This window comes from Chiloscyllium punctatum, chromosome 9, assembly GCF_047496795.1.
Source record: "Chiloscyllium punctatum isolate Juve2018m chromosome 9, sChiPun1.3, whole genome shotgun sequence".
Classification (NCBI taxonomy): domain Eukaryota; kingdom Metazoa; phylum Chordata; class Chondrichthyes; order Orectolobiformes; family Hemiscylliidae; genus Chiloscyllium; species Chiloscyllium punctatum.
This window is the reverse complement of record NC_092747.1, coordinates 35,117,164-35,135,138: the sequence shown is the minus strand read 5'-3', so window position 1 is coordinate 35,135,138 and position 17,975 is coordinate 35,117,164. Positions and strand designations below refer to the sequence as shown.

The 17,975-nt window shown below is 42.3% G+C and overlaps 1 long non-coding RNA gene across 4 annotated transcripts in view; it reads right to left on the bottom strand.

Annotated features, from left to right (window-relative positions):
* The window catches only part of LOC140481284 (uncharacterized), a 109,867-nt gene that overhangs the window by 40,313 nt on the left and 51,579 nt on the right, over window positions 1–17,975 (bottom strand). For 3 of the 4 annotated variants that reach the window (XR_011961492.1, XR_011961495.1, XR_011961494.1), the window contains exon 1: window positions 2,476–2,655. The exons of the other annotated variant lie outside the window; for it this stretch is intronic. This is a non-coding gene — a long non-coding RNA (uncharacterized lncRNA). Of the gene's footprint in view, window positions 1–2,475; window positions 2,656–17,975 lie in introns of those variants that run through there. 4 annotated transcript variants of the gene reach the window in all.

Below are 17,975 nucleotides of genomic sequence, written 5' to 3'. Positions count from 1 at the left end.
TGTGCTGCTCCTGAACTCTTACCAACTGCCATTTGAAATACTCCCGCATATCCAATATGGATTTACCTTCAAACAGCCACCTCTAATCAACACACTCCAGTTCCTGCATCTAATTGCTGTAGTTCACCTTGTCCCAATTTAAAAAAAATATATACTTTTATTGAAAATAAGTAATTTTTTTTCTTTTAACTATTACAACAAATACAAAACCAAACAATTCAAACTAATATTAAAAAAACAAACCTGCTAATTACATAAATAAATAATAACTAATAACTAAGCTAAAAAAGGAAAGTCTTTATATTAATAATAATGGTAATAACCGTAACACAGCTCAGCAAAGCAGGAATAGCCCTCGATCATCGAGCACATAAATTTATACATATTCATACAGTCGTAGTTCCTCCTCTCTGGATACCAGATTCATTACAAAGAATTGTCATGGCTATATAAAGGCTGTTATCATTTTGGAGGACAAATCTGTACCTAGGTTGTCCAAAAAGGGCCACCACATCTTATAGAAATTCTCAGTTTTATGGTGCACCATACTGGTAAGAATGTCCAAGGGGATGTGCTCCATGAGTAGCTTACGCCAGCCCACCAGCCTTGGGGCGTTTTCCCGATACCCACCCTAAAAGAATATTCTTTCTGACACAAAACGTGAGGATACTGTAAAGCCTTTTTTTGTGCGTGTCTAATGAAAGTGAATTCACAAAGGCAAGAAGAAGAGATACCAGGTCCATTTCCACCTCCATCCGCAAGGCCTTCTCTATTTTGCCTACCACAGCGCTCGAGTATGCCTGCAGACTGTGGCAGGACCAAAGACAATGAGTAAGTGTGCCCATGCTCACTTTACATTTAGGACACATTGGAGATGCTCCCGCTTTAAATTTAGTGAGGTGGTCTGGAGCCAGATGGACCCTGTGGAGAATTTTCAGTTGCAAGGCATGGGGCCTGTTGAAAATTGAGATCCTTCTTGTATTTTCCCAGATTCTCCACCATGCTTCAGAAGAGATCTCAACGTCCAACTCCCTTTCCCATATCTTACAGAGCCATTTGGTCTCATCCAAGGGACCTTTCTCCAATAGATGGTAAGCATTGCGAACAGATAATGTACCCTCAGCACTCAATACCCTCTTCGCCATGCCAGACTTATTAGGATCAGTTAGAAGTGCAGTCGCTTTTTGTGTGAAGTTTCTAATTTGTAAGAAATGAAAGAGGTCCCTACTGGGCAATTCATATTACCAGCCAACTGGTCAAAGGCCATCAATATGTCCACTCTGAATAATTCACCCAGGCAAGACACTCCCCTAGCCGCTCAAATTTTAAACCCAGAGTCCATCAGCCCTGGCTGAAAGCCTAGCATACCAACTATGGATGTCAAAAATTACGTTTTGGCATTATTGCCCTCATCCTGATGCATTGCCCTCCACGCCTTGACAGTATTGATGACTATTGGGCTAAAGCAATATTCTTTAACTGTTCTAATTTTGTCTAAGAACAGCAGGCTAAAAAGGGGGCATCTTGCCTGAGATCCTTCAATGTCCAACCAAAGTGAGTGAGGACCCCATTGGGCCCAATTATTCACATATGATAGCAATGAGCTTAACCGATATCTGGAAGATCCACTTCTTCCAGTCTGTAAGGTAACTGCAATTTAGTCAATTTAATTAGGGGCCGCTTGGGATATCAGATAAAAGAACTTAATTCAGCCTTCTAAATATTTGCTTCATAAAAAGCAGAGGAAGCATTTGCATAGACTACAACAGGCAGGGCAGAATGTTCATTTTAATGAGGGCTGTTGGACCTAACTAAGAGATTGGAAGCACCTCCCATCCTTGAAGGTCCTGCTTGATTCAGTCGAATAAATGGGCAAAATTGGCTTTAAATAGCTGATCAAAAATGGGAGTAATAAATATATCTAAGTAGATAAAGCTATCTTGTGACCATCTAAAGGGGACCCAAGGTCTGCCCTCAGGATCAGGCACTCTTGGAGACCATCCATGGGCATGGCCTCTGACTTCACAAAATTGATCTTATGACTTGAGAAGCCACTAAATAAGTTGATGCATTGTATCAGGTGTGGCACTGAGACTGCTGGGTTTGATTAGCAGACAAGAACATTATCTGCATACAGTGCGAGCCTATGTGACTTTGACCCTACTTCTGGAGCTGTTATATTGGGATCCCTGCAGATTGCCTCCACCAGCAGTTCGAACACCAATATAAAAAACAATAGTGACAAGGGACAGCCCTGTCGACTGCCCCTATAATTATTAAAATTGCTTGACCGTACACCATTGGTGAGGACCGCAGGAAGAGAATCACTATACCAAACCTCCACCACCTGATGAAGGTCTGTCCCAGGCCAAACTGCTTCAAAGTATGAAAAAGATATGGCCACTTGACCCTGTCAAATGCCTTTTCCACATCTAAGGAGATCACTAATCCCTCTACCAATTGCTGTTGACTTACTTGGATCATGTTAAGTAATCTCCTGGCATTATCCGTCGATCTGTGACCTTTTATGAACCCCGTCTGGTTGTCCTTCAGGATGGAGAGCTGTGCAGTTTCTAGCCTTAATGCCAGAGTCTTAGATAGGAATTTGAAGTTAACTTTCAGGAGTGGACTGGGTCTTTCAGAAGCACAGTCCTCCGGTGCCTTCCTTTTTTAAGAATGAGAAAGATGTTTGCCTCGCCTAGGGATGCTGGGAGGAGGTCATGACTGTGTGAGTCATTAAACATGCTAAACATCAGACCTGACAATATATTGATAAATTCCTTATAGAACTCACTGGGGAGCCTGTCAGGACCCGACACCTTGCCATTCTGGAACTGCCTCACAGTCTCCTGCACCTCTTGTTCAGGGGTCACTCTCAGAAATTCTTAAAAAAAGGTTCCGTCCTAACCTGCCCACTCTCACAGCTTTCAGATTGGTATAATTCAGACTAAAATTTCCGGAATGCTGTATTTATACTTTTAGAATCGTAGGTCAAATTTCCAGTGTCGTCTCTGATTGAGGTAATAGCTTGGGGGGCACTCCTTTTCCTAGCAAGGTACGTTAGGTACTTGCCCGGCTTATCCCCATGCTCAAACAGCCTTTGACTTGCAAATGTAAGCTCTCTCTTGTCTGTCTGTGAGAGCATGGAGTTCAGTGTAGACTGAAGTGCTGTGATCCTCTGCAATTTCACCAGCGAGGGCCTGTCAAAGTATGATTGTTCAACTACTTTCAGATGTGTCTCGAGCAAACATTGCTGCTCACCCGTCCTTCACTTCTAACTGGCCAAATAGGAAATAACCTACCCCCTAGCATAGGCTTTAGCAGTTTCCCCAAAAATGGATGGGCTATTGACTGAGCCTGGGTTAATATCTAAGGAAGCCCTGAATCAGTAGAAAAGAATTCGGTAAACTTGCTATCCTTGAGGATGAAGAGGTCCGGTCAGCAGTACCTTGAGCCTACCACCATATCCTTACTCTTAACCATTAAATACACTGGGGCATGATCGGAAATAATGATATTGCCAATTATACATGACACCACCAAGCCCAGATGTGCTGCAGGGGTCAGAAAAATCCTGGTATGGCATTTATGTGGGTTCAAAAAGAATGTGAAGTCCCTGCTAGTAGGCTGAAGGTGCCTCCAAACATCTCCCAACCCCAATTCAGCGCACAAATCCCTTAATTGTTTAGATTACAAAGAAGATATTGGTGGGCCTTTTGGCAATCTGTCTACTATAGGGTCGATGACACAATTGAAATCCCCTCCTACGATGATATGTATAGATACAAGGTTAACTAGTCTAGAATGTGTTCCTGTCAAGAATTTAAAGGGGTGGGTGGGGGACAGTAAACATTTAAGATCCCGTGATCTTCCCCATGTATCAAAGTTTTAAGGATTACAAATCTCCCATGTATCTTTAATGCACTCTAATAACTTAAATGTGAGATCCTTTCGAATGAAAATGGCCACCCTTCTACTCCTCCTATTGAAAGATTAAAAATAAACCCAGTCGTACCCATTCTGTTGCAGCTTCAAATGCTCTGTATCATCCAAGTGTATTTCTTGGAATAATGCAAGATCCACCTCTCCCTTTTAAGGCTGGAAAGTACCTTCTTCCTCTTGACAGATGAATGACTCCCCTTAATATTCCATGTGCACCTCTTAAGCACATCCTTAGATATAACCTTCTATAGCACCATTTAGACTACAGAGAGGAAGAAGCCAAACTACAGGTTGCTGAGCTTTAATGCAAAATAATCCACAAAACCCAAAACCTACGCAGACTAAAATAACTACAGCCAACAAATCTATAAAACGTACAAAAACTATATACAGCAAAAAAAAACAAAAAATTGCCAAAGGCACTGATTGGAGGAATTTACCCGCCATTCAAAGGGAGTACCGACACATTCTGAAACCTTACTAACCATCTCAACCGCCCTCTCAACTCCTACCAGCTAGGGTCATGCTGCACGCACCGACCACTTACTCAAAAAAAACACCCAAGAACAACATTAGAATGACAGACAAGTAAACTAAAAAAAACTTCGACATTAAAGATAAGTATCTATACATCCTGGACACCATTTCACGCAACTTATTACCAGAAAGGAGACTCCACGAAGTCCTTTTTAAAGAAAAGCAAACCCGAACAGCTCTGTCATCTACACCTATTTGACTGTTTAACTGAGGTCAACAAGTCCACAAAATTCTTCACTTTCTCTGGCGAGTCGAACAAATGTATTATGGTTGATCCAAAGCACCACTGGATATCTTAAAGAATACTGGATCCCAAGCTCTTTCAATCTCCTCTTGATACCATCATAGGACTTCCTTTTCCAGACCACTGTGTCCGAGAAGTCTTGAGAAACATGACCCTGGAGCCACCATATACCAATGCTCTCGAATCTCTCCCCTGGGCTCTTGAGGCTTCCATGACCCTTTACTTGTCTTTATGATATTCAAACCTCACCAGGACAGGGCGTGGGTGCCGTGATCCAGTGGGGTCATTCAATTGATATCCTTCCCTTCTCAACCTCCAAACCGAAGAACTCCGGGAAGAACTCCACAGCCTTCCATCCCCTCCGGTATGCCAACAACGTGCAGATTCTTTCTTCTGCCTCTGTTTTCGAGATTGCCTACCAGATCCAACAGACCAGGACCTATGTTTCTAGGGCTTCAGTCTGGCTCTTGGAGGAGTCAGGCTCTGCCTCTACTCCTGCAGCCCGGAGCTCGTGCTCATTGGTCCCTTTTCCCAGGTTTTGCAGCATAGCAAATACAGGACCCAGCTTCTTCTTGATTTTTTTCCGGGATCTGTCACCCCAGGACCTTGCAAGATTTGGCCAGCTCCTCAATCAGGGTCTGGTGAGTAAGCAAGCCTGTGGTTTCAGAGGGCTAGGGTGTGGCCCTGGCCCCGGGCGAGCTCCCTCCTTTCTTCGGCATTCTCCAGCTACAAGGACAAAGCTAAGTAGATTTTGTCAGGTTTCTAGCTCCTTTATTATGTTTTTACTCACAGTAAAGTGTTTAGGGTTCTGGCTCTGTTGGGTCAGTGTTGCAGTGTGGACCCCAGCAAACGTAATCCCAACAGGATGCTGCCATCTTGGATCCCCACCCTTCCCCCAATTTAACACCTTCAGCCAAGGACTGCTGTTATCCCTATCCATGAGTAACTTAAAATTCACTGTATTACTGTCACTACTCCTGAAGTACTCCCCCACTGAAATTTCACACACCTGCCCAGGCTCATTTTCCAAACCAGGTCCAGTATAACCCCTTCCCTGGTTGGACTGATTACATACTGTGTCAAGAAACCTCCTGAATGGTCCTTACAAATTCTCCTGGCATGAAGTGAGTCTCAGTCAATATAGGGGAAGTTAAAATCACCAATCACAACAATGCTGCAGTTTTTACATCTTTTTAAAATGTGTCTATATATTCACACCTCTATCTCCCACAGGCTGTTGAGAGGCCTGTAGTATATCCCCAGCATTGTGATTTCATCTTTCCTATTCTGAGTTTCATTCATGGTACGTTGCTGCATGAGACCTCTGATCTATCCTCTCTCAGTATAGCTGTGAGATTCTCCTTTACCCGTAATGCAACTCCACCACCCCCTATACAACCCTTTCTATCATATCTGAAACATCTAAATCCTGGGACATTCAGCTGCCAGTACTGTCCCTCTTTCAACCAAGTCTCCATAATTGAAGTAATGTCCTAGTACTAATCAATGCTCTGAGTTCATCTACGTTACCAATTGTACTTCTTGCAATGAAACACATGCATTTCAGACCACCTCCTCTGTTCTTTTCAACAGCATTTCCCTGTTTGCCCTGGTTTCTACCTTTCCCTCAATTTCTGCATCTACTTCCCTATTCCTCTGGTTCCCATCCCCCGCCACATTGTTTTAAACCCTCTCCAACCACTTGGAGTAACCCCCCAAGGACATCTGTCCTCCTGCCCAGGTGTAATCCATCCAGTTTGTACAAGTCCCACCCGCTGCCAGAACTGGTCCCAATGTCCCATGAATCTGAAAACCTCCCCCTCACACCTTCTTTTCAGCCACACATTCATCCTATATATTCTACTGTCTCTACTTTGACTAGCTTGTGGCACTGGTTATAATCCCGAGATAACTACTTTTGAGGTCTTACATTTCAACTTTCTTCCTAGTTCTCTTTATTCTGCTTTTAGGACCTCATCCCTTTTTTAAAACCTATATCATTAGTATCTATGAGTACCATTTCTATTGGCTGTTCACCCTCCCCCTGCAGAATGTCCTGTAACTGCTCCAAGATATCAAGCACCGAGCACCAGGGAGGCAACACATCATCTTGAACTCCTGCTTGCACCCACAGAAACACCTATCTATTCCCCTTATGATTCAATCCCCTATAACTATATCATTTGTTGCCTATTTCTCCCTCCCTCTGCAGCAGAGCCAACTATGGTGCCATGAATTTGGCAATTGTTACTATCCTCTGAGAGACTATGCCCCTCAACAGTATCTAAAATAGTATCTCAGTTTTGCAGGGGAATAGCCACAGGAGATCCCAGCACTGCCTGCTCAGCCCACCTGCTCTGCCTGAAGGTCACCCATTCCCTTCCTGCCAGTGGAGTCTGAATCTGCAGTGTGACCACCCCTCTATACATGGTATCCACAATACTCTCTGTCTCACGAATGCTCCCCAGACACCACTCCAACTCCAAAACTTGGGCTTCCACGTGCTGCAGCTGGAGACAGTTCTTGCACATATGCAATTCCCAGCCAATGGAAATGTGCCTGGCTTCCCACATCAAGAAAGAGGAGCAGACTACAATTTGGAGCTTTCCTGCCATGTCTTACCCCTTTAATTCAATTAATCCTTACAATGTCAAATACCTTTTCTTTCGCTTCTGATGCTCTCTGCTCTGATAACAATTTTTCAAAATTTACCCGTCACTCACCAACAACAGTTTCCAGAAACTGTGTAGGTTTGTGCTCCTTTACCCACTGGAGCTCTCGCTGTCAAACTTCCCCTCACAATTTTCTCTCTCTTCTCCTCTGAACCTCGCCTCTCCTTTTTAGTCAGAGGAGGAAGGAGGGATGGAAACACTATAGTAATGTAATGTTTGGGACTAACATTTCCTCAACAGCAGGTTTTCCATGATATCCTTCACACCTGGACTGACTGTGCAGTTTACTCCCAGAATGCAAACTCCCAGATGTCTCAGCACCCTCTTTTGTCAGCGGTTTCTCTTACTAATGAATCCCCTATCATTATAGCTTGCCACTTTTCCTCCTCCCACAGAGTCAACTGTGGTGCCATGGACTTAGCTCTAACTGCTATCCTTTGAGAAGTTGTCTCCCTCACCAGAATCTAAAATGCTATCATTCTGAGAGAAGGACGGCCAAAGGGGTGTTCTGCACAACATACCCTTCCTACACTGCAGGTGATTATGGACAAACATTGGGGAGTTAGTTATGTAATTACTTGTCATAGAATTCTCAGCTTCTGAGTTTCAGTTGTAGCCAGGGTATTTATACGGCTGATCAAATGAACTTTCTGGTCAATAGTAACCTCAGCATTTGATAGTGATGACAGATAGATAATTTATAATGATTGGTCTTCAGCAAGTGGTGCAGGGAAGATGTGTGAGGAATTTTTTTTTTACAAAGTGAGTAGTCATGACCTGGATATCCCTGCCTATAAGAATGATGGAAGCAAAGATGATCAAACTTTCAGAAGAAAACTGGTTTCATTTCCTTCAAAAGAATTAACCTCGGAGGGCCTCAGTAATAGAGAGGAGAATGGGACTGATTGGATTGCTCTACAAAGAGCTGGCTTGGTCTAAATGGGTCACATGGTCTCGTTCTGAATCATCGTGACTTTGACTCTGTGACTATTAATTAAGGAAATGTGTTCTAACTTGTACTAGTGATACAAATTCTTCCTTTGAATGCACTTGGATGACAGATAGGATTTGACTTGTAGAAACTGTAGTGAACGTCATTTACTCCAAAAACTCAAAGGCCTTTTAAATAGATAAATAAGTTAGACCATTTCAAAGCTTCAGGTCTTCACTCATCTGCCTGTCAGAGATTTTATGGGTGGAATTGTTCTGCATTAGGGCATAATGAATTGAAAATAAATAGCCAGTCTGCTTTACTGCATAACCAATTTTGTTCCCATGAAAGAGAAAAGTTTTCTTTTACATATATAATGCTTTACACTGTCACAGAGCATCTCAAAATGCTTTACTAAAATGGTGTAACTTTGAAGAATATTCTCTGTTCTAGGAAACATGGCAGCCAGTCTTTGCATAGTAAGATCCCACAAATAATAATGAGAAAATGAGGAGATGATCTATTTTTCACATTGTTAGTTGACAGAGAAAAATTGAAGAGAGTACAAGGGATGACTCTCCTGCTCTTCTTTACTTAGAGTTACTTGAAACATTTTGAAAAACAGTATCTGTGAATACAGTGTTCCCTCAGTACTGAACTGGAGTGCAAACTAGATTTTGTGTTCATGACCCTGGAGTGGGACTTGAACCCATAATCTCTTGCTTCAGAGATTAGGAGTGCAAAATGAGAAGCACATTTCATGCTACTACTGTAGATCAATTCCATCTTCTATGGTTAAGCAATAATAGCTTCTGTGAACTAAATGATAATGAATGACATCTTATTTTATAGCTATTCATCCACTGTCTAAACTGCAGTATGTTCATCAGGACTCTTTATCTGAACAGCTCTTCCTCCATAATTTAAAACTAACTCACCAACCTTTCAATTCTAGGATCTGACTTTAACCGAGTTCAGATTCATGAGATTAAATTCTCCATTGTGCATGCAGGCATGTAAAGTAAGGTTTGGAAATCTCAATTTCTTCCTGGAAAGTTTGAGAAAGTAATACAAACACTGTTGTTGTCACTGTTATTTAAAAAGATATAGCTGCTATGAGAAAAGTGACACAATGAAGGCCCCTTTTTGCATCCCATAAATTGGGCATGACAACCATTGCATTCAATTTTCTCAAGAACAATCCTGCCATGTAACGGTCTGCATCAGAAACTAGGTTACGAAACAAATCGTTTTTTTTAAAGAGCCCCTACACACAGTGATCAATGACTGCTAGATTTTAATTTGTAAACTAATCCCCTAATGAGCTAATACTCTGGACTTCTGGGAATGGGAGACTGCCATTTTAAAAGTTCATTTGGATATGTTTAGCAAAGTACAAAAACAATCATGACAGCACATGCAACAAGCATAAATCCTAGGCTGAACCTTTGAGGCAGATTACATCAATGAAATCAGGTTGGTCAGATTCTCAGAAATGTACTATAATTCATTGCTATGGAAGATTTTCAGTTTAGTCAATCAAAATAATTACTGAATTTCTAGGAATGGTTTATGCTTACTGAACAATAAGACTTAGAATTATAAGAAAAAAAGCAATAAGAATTTCCTTAGCCACATTTTTTTACCCTATTAAGTACACTAATGCATTGGCCAGGATATTAGCTTTGCCATGCACTGGAAGCAGCAATTTGGGGCATGTTCTGATAGCAAAACAGGAAACCTGGAAATAGGTGAAATTCATCTGTCAGTATTTGTTTAACTCTATAATAACTTATTAAATGCACCTCTCATCACAGGCCTCCATTCATAGAACTTTTTCTATGGCCATGATGATGTAAAAATACTTGCACAGAAAAGCGAACAATCAGATATAAAATTAAAATAAAACAAAGATCTGTAGATGCTGGAGATACGAAACAAATAAAAACAGAAATTGCTGGAGAAGCTCAGCAAGTCTGACAATAGCTCAGGAGAGAAAACAAAATTAACATTTTAAGTCCAGTATAGTGAAGCATTCTTCTGAAGAATGATCATTGGACTTGAGACATTAACTGTGTTTTCCATACACAGATGAAAAGTTAAGTAGGCCACATTTATACAAATTCTGGATTAGTGGTGCTAGAAGAGCACAGCAGTTCAGGCAGCATCCAAGTAGCTTCGAAATCGACGTTTCAGGCAAAAGCCTTGCCCGAAACGTCGATTTCATAGAACATAGAACATAGAAGAATACAGCGCAGTACAGGCCCTTCGGCCCTCGATGTTGCGCCGATCAAAGACCACCTAACCTACACTAACCCACTATCCTCCATATACCTATCCAATGCCCGCTTAAATACCCATAAAGAGGGAGAGTCCACTACTGCTACTGGCAGGGCATTCCATGAACTTACGACTCGCTGAGTGAAGAACCTACCCCTAACATCAGTCCTATATCTACCCCCCCTTAATTTAAAGCTATGCCCCCTTGTAATAGCTGACTCCATACGTGGAAAAAGGTTCTCACTGTCAACCCTATCTAACCCCCTAATCATCTTGTACACCTCTATCAAGTCACCCCTAAACCTTCTTTTCTCCAATGAAAACAACCCCAAGTGCCTCAGCCTTTCCTCATAGGATCTTCCTACCATACCAGGCAACATCCTGGTAAACTTCCTCTGCACCCGTTCCAGTGCCTCCACATCCTTCCTATAGTATGGCGACCAAAACTGCACACAATATTCCAGATGCGGCCGCACCAGAGTCTTATACAACTGCAGCATGACCTCAGGACTCCGGAACTCAATTCCTCTACCAATAAAAGCCAGTACGCCATATGCCTTCTTCACTGCACTATTTACCTGGGTGGCAACTTTCAGAGGTCTGTGTACATGGACACCAAGATCCCTCTGCTCTTCCACACTACCAAGGAGTCTACCATTAGCCCAGTAATCCATCTTTTTATTACTCTTACCAAAGTGAATCACCTCACACTTAGCTACATTGAACTCCATTTGCCACCTTTCTGCCCAGCTCTGCAGCTTATCTATATCCCGCTGTAACCTGCCATATCCTTCCTCACTGTCTACAACTCCTCCGACTTTCGTATCATCCGCAAACTTGCTCACCCAACCTTCTAACCCTTCCTCCAGGTCATTTATAAAAATGACAAACAGCAATGGTCCCAAAACAGATCCTTGCGGAACACCGCTAGTGACGGCACTCCAAGATGAACCTTTGCCATCAACTACTACCCTCTGTCGTCTTCCAGCCAGCCAATTCCTAATCCAAACCTCCAACTCACCCTCAATGCCATATCTCTGTATTTTCTGCAGTAGCCTACCATGGGGACCTTATCAAACGCCTTACTAAAATCCATATATACCACATCCACTGCTTTCCCCTCATCTACCTCCTTAGTCACCTTCTCAAAGAATTCAATAAGGTTTGTGAGGCACGACCTGCCCTTCACAAAACCATGCTGACTATCCTTGATCACATCATTCTTATCCAGATGTGCATAAATCCTATCCCTTACAAATCTCTCTAAGACTTTGCCCACAACAGAAGTGAGACTCACTGGCCTATAGTTACTAGGATTATCCCTACTCCCCTTCTTGAACAAGGGAACCACGTTTGCTAGCCTCCAGTCCTCTGGCACTACTCCTGTAGACAAAGAGGACACAAAAATCAAGGCCAATGGCTCTGCAATCTCCTCCCTTGCTTCCCAGAGAATCCTAGGATAAATGCCATCAGGCCCAGGGGACTTATCTATTTTCACCCTTGCCAGAATTTCCAACACCTCTTCTCTACATATCTCAAAGCCATCCATTCTACTTATTCGTGCCTCAGTATTCATATCGACAACAATGTCCTGTTCCTGAGTGAATACTGACGAAAAGTATTCATTCAGTGCCTCCCCAATCTCTTCAGCCTCCACACACAACTTCCCATTACTATCCTTGATTGGACCTATTCCTTCCCTAGTCATTCTTTTATTCCTAACATACCTATAGAAAGCCTTAGGGTTTTCCCTAATCCTACCAACTAAGGACCTTTAATGTCCCCTCCTTGCTGCTCTTAGCTGTCTCTTCAGGTCCTTCCGGGCTACCTTATAACTCTCAATCGCCCCTATTGAACCTTCACTCCTCATCTTTACAAAGGCCGCCCTCTTCCATTTAACAAGGGATTCCAACTCCTTATTAAACCACGGCTCCCTCACACGACCCTTTCCTCCCTGCCTGATAGGTACGTACTTATCAAGGACACTCAATAGTTGCTCCTTGAACAAGTTCCACATATCAATTACGCTCTTGCCTTGGAATCTACTTTTCCAATCCACACATCCTAAGTCATGCCTCAACGCATCATAATTTCCCTGCCCCCAGCTATAACTCTTGCCCTGTAGTACACACTTATCCCTCTCCATCACTAGAGTAAAAATCACCGAATTGTGGTCACTGTCCCCAAAGTGCTCACCTACCTCTAGTTCTAATACCTGGCCTGGTTCGTTACCCAGAACCAAATCCAGTATTTCGAAGCTCCTTGGATGCTGCCTGAACTGCTGTGCTCTTCCAGCACCACTAATCCAGAGTCTGGTTTCCAGCATCTGCAGTCATTGTTTTTACCTCACAATTATACAAAATTACAATTAATTATCATCAATCTCACCAAAGTGCCTCCAATAGGTCTCCTTTATCCTCTCCCTCCCCACCATGTTTTAATTTATTTCTTGGTCCTACAGCTGTGCTGGAGGCAGCCTGACCAGCAGTGGAGCCCAATGGCTCTGGAGGGTGACCATAGGGGCACTTGTGTCTGGGTCAGCCAGGCATCCTGAAGGTCTTCTCAACAGAATCAAGTTGTCCCTCTCAATGTGAGCTTCCAAGGGTTTGAAGGCCAGGGAAGGTGAAGGTGGAGGAACCGACCACCTCTGCATTGTTCTGTGATGAGACATCAGGTGGGTGAGATGTGATTTAGCCTCCACCTGAGTGCCTCTTGGTACTGCCCTGTTTTCTTGTGAAGTAGAGGTACCTGCAGTGCAAGCCATGTTCCCTTCCCCAACCCCTACCCTCCTGTGCCCTGCCTTCAGTCCTGACTGTCATTGGGTGGGGCATTGGAAAGCAAGTGTATGTTCCTCTTGAACAGATCCTGAGGGTGCTGGGCCTAGCTCTCTATGGCAGCTGCCAACCGGTAAGACAATCACATGACCCATTGTGCTGCTACAGCTACATACCAGGCTATGGCTGTCCATCCAGTGCATATCAATGAAGTCCCTGTTCACTGACACCACAGAGTCTTTCCTGCCCCAGGCTTAGGAGTTGCCCCATTTCAGCCAGTCCTGAGTGCCAGCATTTCTTCCTTGATCAACTGTGGAGCGGTTAGGTGCTCACCAGATTAAAAGCAGTGGTAAGAACAGGTAGCCCCAGGTGTGGAACTAGAAGCTCCCCTATGAGAGATCATATTCAGTATACATAGTTAAACTTCCATGTCATGTCAGAACACCAGTGTCTAAAGTAGGCTCAAGACCTGGCTAACTTCCTATAAGTAAAGCCCACAGTTGACTGCATACAAGTAGGAATTGAAACGCCCATAGATCAGGACATCACATAATAAACCATAAGTCTTTCTAGTCCATCAAGGTGCAGTAGGTGTGTAGGGCTTTTGCCCGAAACGTCGATTTCGAAGCTACTTGGATGCTGCCTGAACTGCTGTGCTCTTCCAGCACCACTAATCCAGAATCTGGTTTCCAGCATCTGCAGTCATTGTTTTTACCTCGTGTATCCACAAATGCAGATTCTTGGTCATTATGCAGCTGTCTTGATGTATTTATTCTGCAGTGGTCCAACTTCTCAAACACCTTTGGTCCTTGAAGCCATTCTAACTGCCAGCATTCATTGCCGATCCCAAATTACTCTTGAAGAAATTAGAAAATTATGGCCTTGTTGAACTGCTACAATCATTGGGGTATAAGGACACGGTGCTATTAAGCAAGCATTCCATGATTTTGTGACAGTGAAGGTACAGCAATATATTTCCAGGTTTGCGTGTTGCACAACTTGGAGGACAGCTTACAGCAGATGACATTTCTGTGTACCTGCTGCCCTTGTCCTTTCAGGCCACAGATTTTGAAGGTGATGTTAAAAGAGACTTGGTGCATTACTGTCATGCATTACGTTGAAAGGAGTGAATGCTGAAGATAGGCAGTAATGTTTTGGACATAGGCAAGCTTCTTGAGGTTGTTGGAGCTGTGCCAATCAAAGTGTAGAATATTCCATTTCAGACTTTTGCCTTGTAGATAGTGGTGAAACTTTGGAGGGACTGGAGGTAAGTTACTCCCAGCAGAATCCACAGTTTCTGACCTGCTCAAGAAACCACTATACTTAGACGTGTGGTCTAATTCTGTTTCTGATCAATGGTAACCCCCAGGATTTTGATAGTAAGGGATTCAGTGATTCTAATGTGACAGATTATCAGTGGGTGATGGTTTCAGTTTCTCCTGTGGGAGATGGTCATTGTCTCACATTTGGTTGGCACGAATGTGACTTGCCAATTGTCAGCCTAAGCCTGGATAATGTTGCTGCATTTGGATATGAACTACTTCAGTGTCTGAGGATTTGCAAATGGAGGTGAACATGTAATAATCATCAGTGAACACTCTTCCTTCTGACCTAATGATGGGAGGAAGGTCACTGATGATGGAGTTGAAGATGGTTAGTCCTCATAAACCATCCTGAGGAACTCCTGTAGTGATGCCTTCTGGCTGACGTGACTGATCTTCAATGGCCACAATCATATACCTTTATGCTGGTAATAATTCTAGCCAGTGGAGATTTCTCCCCATGATTCCAATTGACTCTAGTTTGCTCGCACTTCTTGATGCTGCCCTTGGTCAAATGCAGCCTTGCTGTCAAAGGCAGTCAATGTCACATCACATTACTGCTTTTGTGAGTTTGCTTTGTGCCAATTGGCAGCTGCATTTACTACACTACTGTAGTTTAACATATTTCAAAAGTATTTAAAAGGTGCTGAACCATGAATAATGTTATCTAAGTACAAATCTCTTTCTTACTGGCCCTAGATTTCTTTCAATTTGCTTTTCTGTTCTTGAGATTTATGGTGAATGGAGGAGTCAGGAAATACTTAGGGAGGATACTTTAACCATCATCATATGGGACAGCTTTGCTGGAGAGCTGATCCTCTTCAACTAGTGAATTTTGTGTGTTTGGATTTAATCAGGGTTATCCCCTCCTGCTCTGGAACCAGTGACTGGTGTTGGCACACATTTCCACACATATTATTACTCCAGAAGAAAGTGAGGACTGCAGATGCTGGAGAGTCAGAGTCAAAAAGTGTGGTGCTGGAAAAGCACAGCAGGTCAGGCAGCATCCAAGGAGCAGGAAAGTCAACATTGTGAGTATAAGCCCTTCATCAGGAATATTATTACTCCAGTCAGTGAAATTTTACCTAAAGCAGCCTTGTAATATGCTCTGGATGGAAGGGAGAAAAGTGTAATAAAAGTGCACGTAACTAAACTCACATAAAAATGTACAGCTTGCCTGTAGAACAGAGCATTATGATGCAAAGAACAGGAATTTGCTCATGCTAGGATTGCAAATACATGAAATTGACTATATTTGTACTTGTCAAAACATCTTTCAGCTATGCAAGCCTTGTTACTGTCACTGAAATATTTAAATTATCAGAAAGTATTCCTAAAACAGCGTTAACCTGTTGCTAAAATGTTATTTTTTTTAACTAGCCTAGGCATTTGAGCATCTTATACACATGATGTGGGTGACTACAGCATTCATATAAGCTGATATAGTACCTTACTGTGAAAATAAACATGATAAATGTAACAATTTGAAAGTACCTTGTAAGTAAGGTACATCAATAGATGCATAAAACAAACTAAATAAAAACAAACTCAAACAACTCTGCTGTATGTATGATTTCAGGTCCTTCGTAACCTGCCATTTAATTCAGAAAATGGGTCTCACGCTGACATTCTCTTGTCCTCGGCACTTTACAAAGTTCTAATGAAGTTCAACACAAGCTCAAGGATCAGCATCTCATCTGTGAAGTGGGCATTTATAGCCTCTGGGCTCAACATTGAGTTCAAGCATTTCAGAATGCAAACTCCATCCTCCAATTTTATTCCCTTTTCTGAATGTGCTGATTTATTTTGTTCATTTCATTGTGAGATAGTGTCTCTTATACTACCACTGCTGAGTTACATGTCTTTCAGGATTTGTAATTGTATTTGTTAGCAAGAGCTCCCATGTCATTTTTAATTTTTAGCATGCATTGTCCTGCCCTTTCATGATATATGACATTAATGGTTGGACGAGTTTCTATTATGTTATAATAGCAACATGGCGTGGAATGTCAACAATATGGAAGTTTGATCATCCTCTGAAACTTACCATCTATTTATTTGTTTCTGAATTTCAATGATGTGTTTTCAGTTGTGCACCTTCTTAACACTTTCTGTGCCACCATTGTTATTGTACTGTCCTGTTAGCCACATGTTTTCGATTCTGGGGTCTGGCCTGGCTTTTGATTTTGCACATTTAAGTAGCCAATGTACTTTGGTGCTAAATGCTTTACAAATAGCAAGAGAAACTGAGCAGCTTTGGTGGAGGCCCAACAAACCTGATCTTTTACAAAGTTTGCTAGTTTACTGCACTTTGCTAACTGTAGAAATAGCATTGCCTATACCCCAAAGATTGTAATTTCTGTTGGCCTGCCATTATAGCTTCATACATATGTCGATCCACATTAATGGTATGGTCCTGTTATTTGCCAAAAAAATCCTTCCTAAAATCTTTAATTGATAATAAGACCACAAGGAGTAGGAATAGGAGTAGGCCATTCAGCCTCTTGAGCCTGCTCTACCTCTGAATAGGACTATGGCTGATCTGACATTCCTCATATCCTCATTTCCTGCATTTTCCCTATATTTCACAAAAATATCTATCTCAGCCTTAAATATACACAAGGACTCTGCTCCAACATCTCTCGGTTGCCATAGTCCCATAGATTCACAACCCTCTGAGAGAGCAATTTCCTCGTCATCTCAGTCTTTGATTCACGCCTCTTTATTCTGTTACTATGCCGTCCGTTCCTGAACTCTCCCATGAGGAGAAACACCCTCTCAGCATTTACCCTGTCAAGCACCAATATTTTTCAATGAGATCACTTTTATTTTCTTTTAAGCCCCAGTGGGCTGACTTCCAACCTGTTTAACTCTTGGTCATAAGACAATCTCTCCATATCAGGAATCATTCTAGTGAATCTTCTCTCCAATGAAATAACATCTTTCTGTAAATAAGGGGACCAAAACCACTCATAGATTCCAAATGTCATCTCACTAGCATTTTGTACAGTTACAGTAAGACTTCCTTATTCCTATACTCCAAACCCCTTGAAATAAGGGCCTTCTTGATTACCCATTGCACTTGTGTGTTTGCTTTCTATGCTTCATGCACATATAGCCTCAAGTTTCTTTGTGTTGTAACTTTCTGCAATTTTGTCCATTTAAATAATGTTCTTTTGTTCTCCCTCCCAAAATATACAACCTCACATTTTCAACATTATAATCCATTTGCCAACTTTCTGACCATTTACTTAACCTATCAATAGCTCTGTG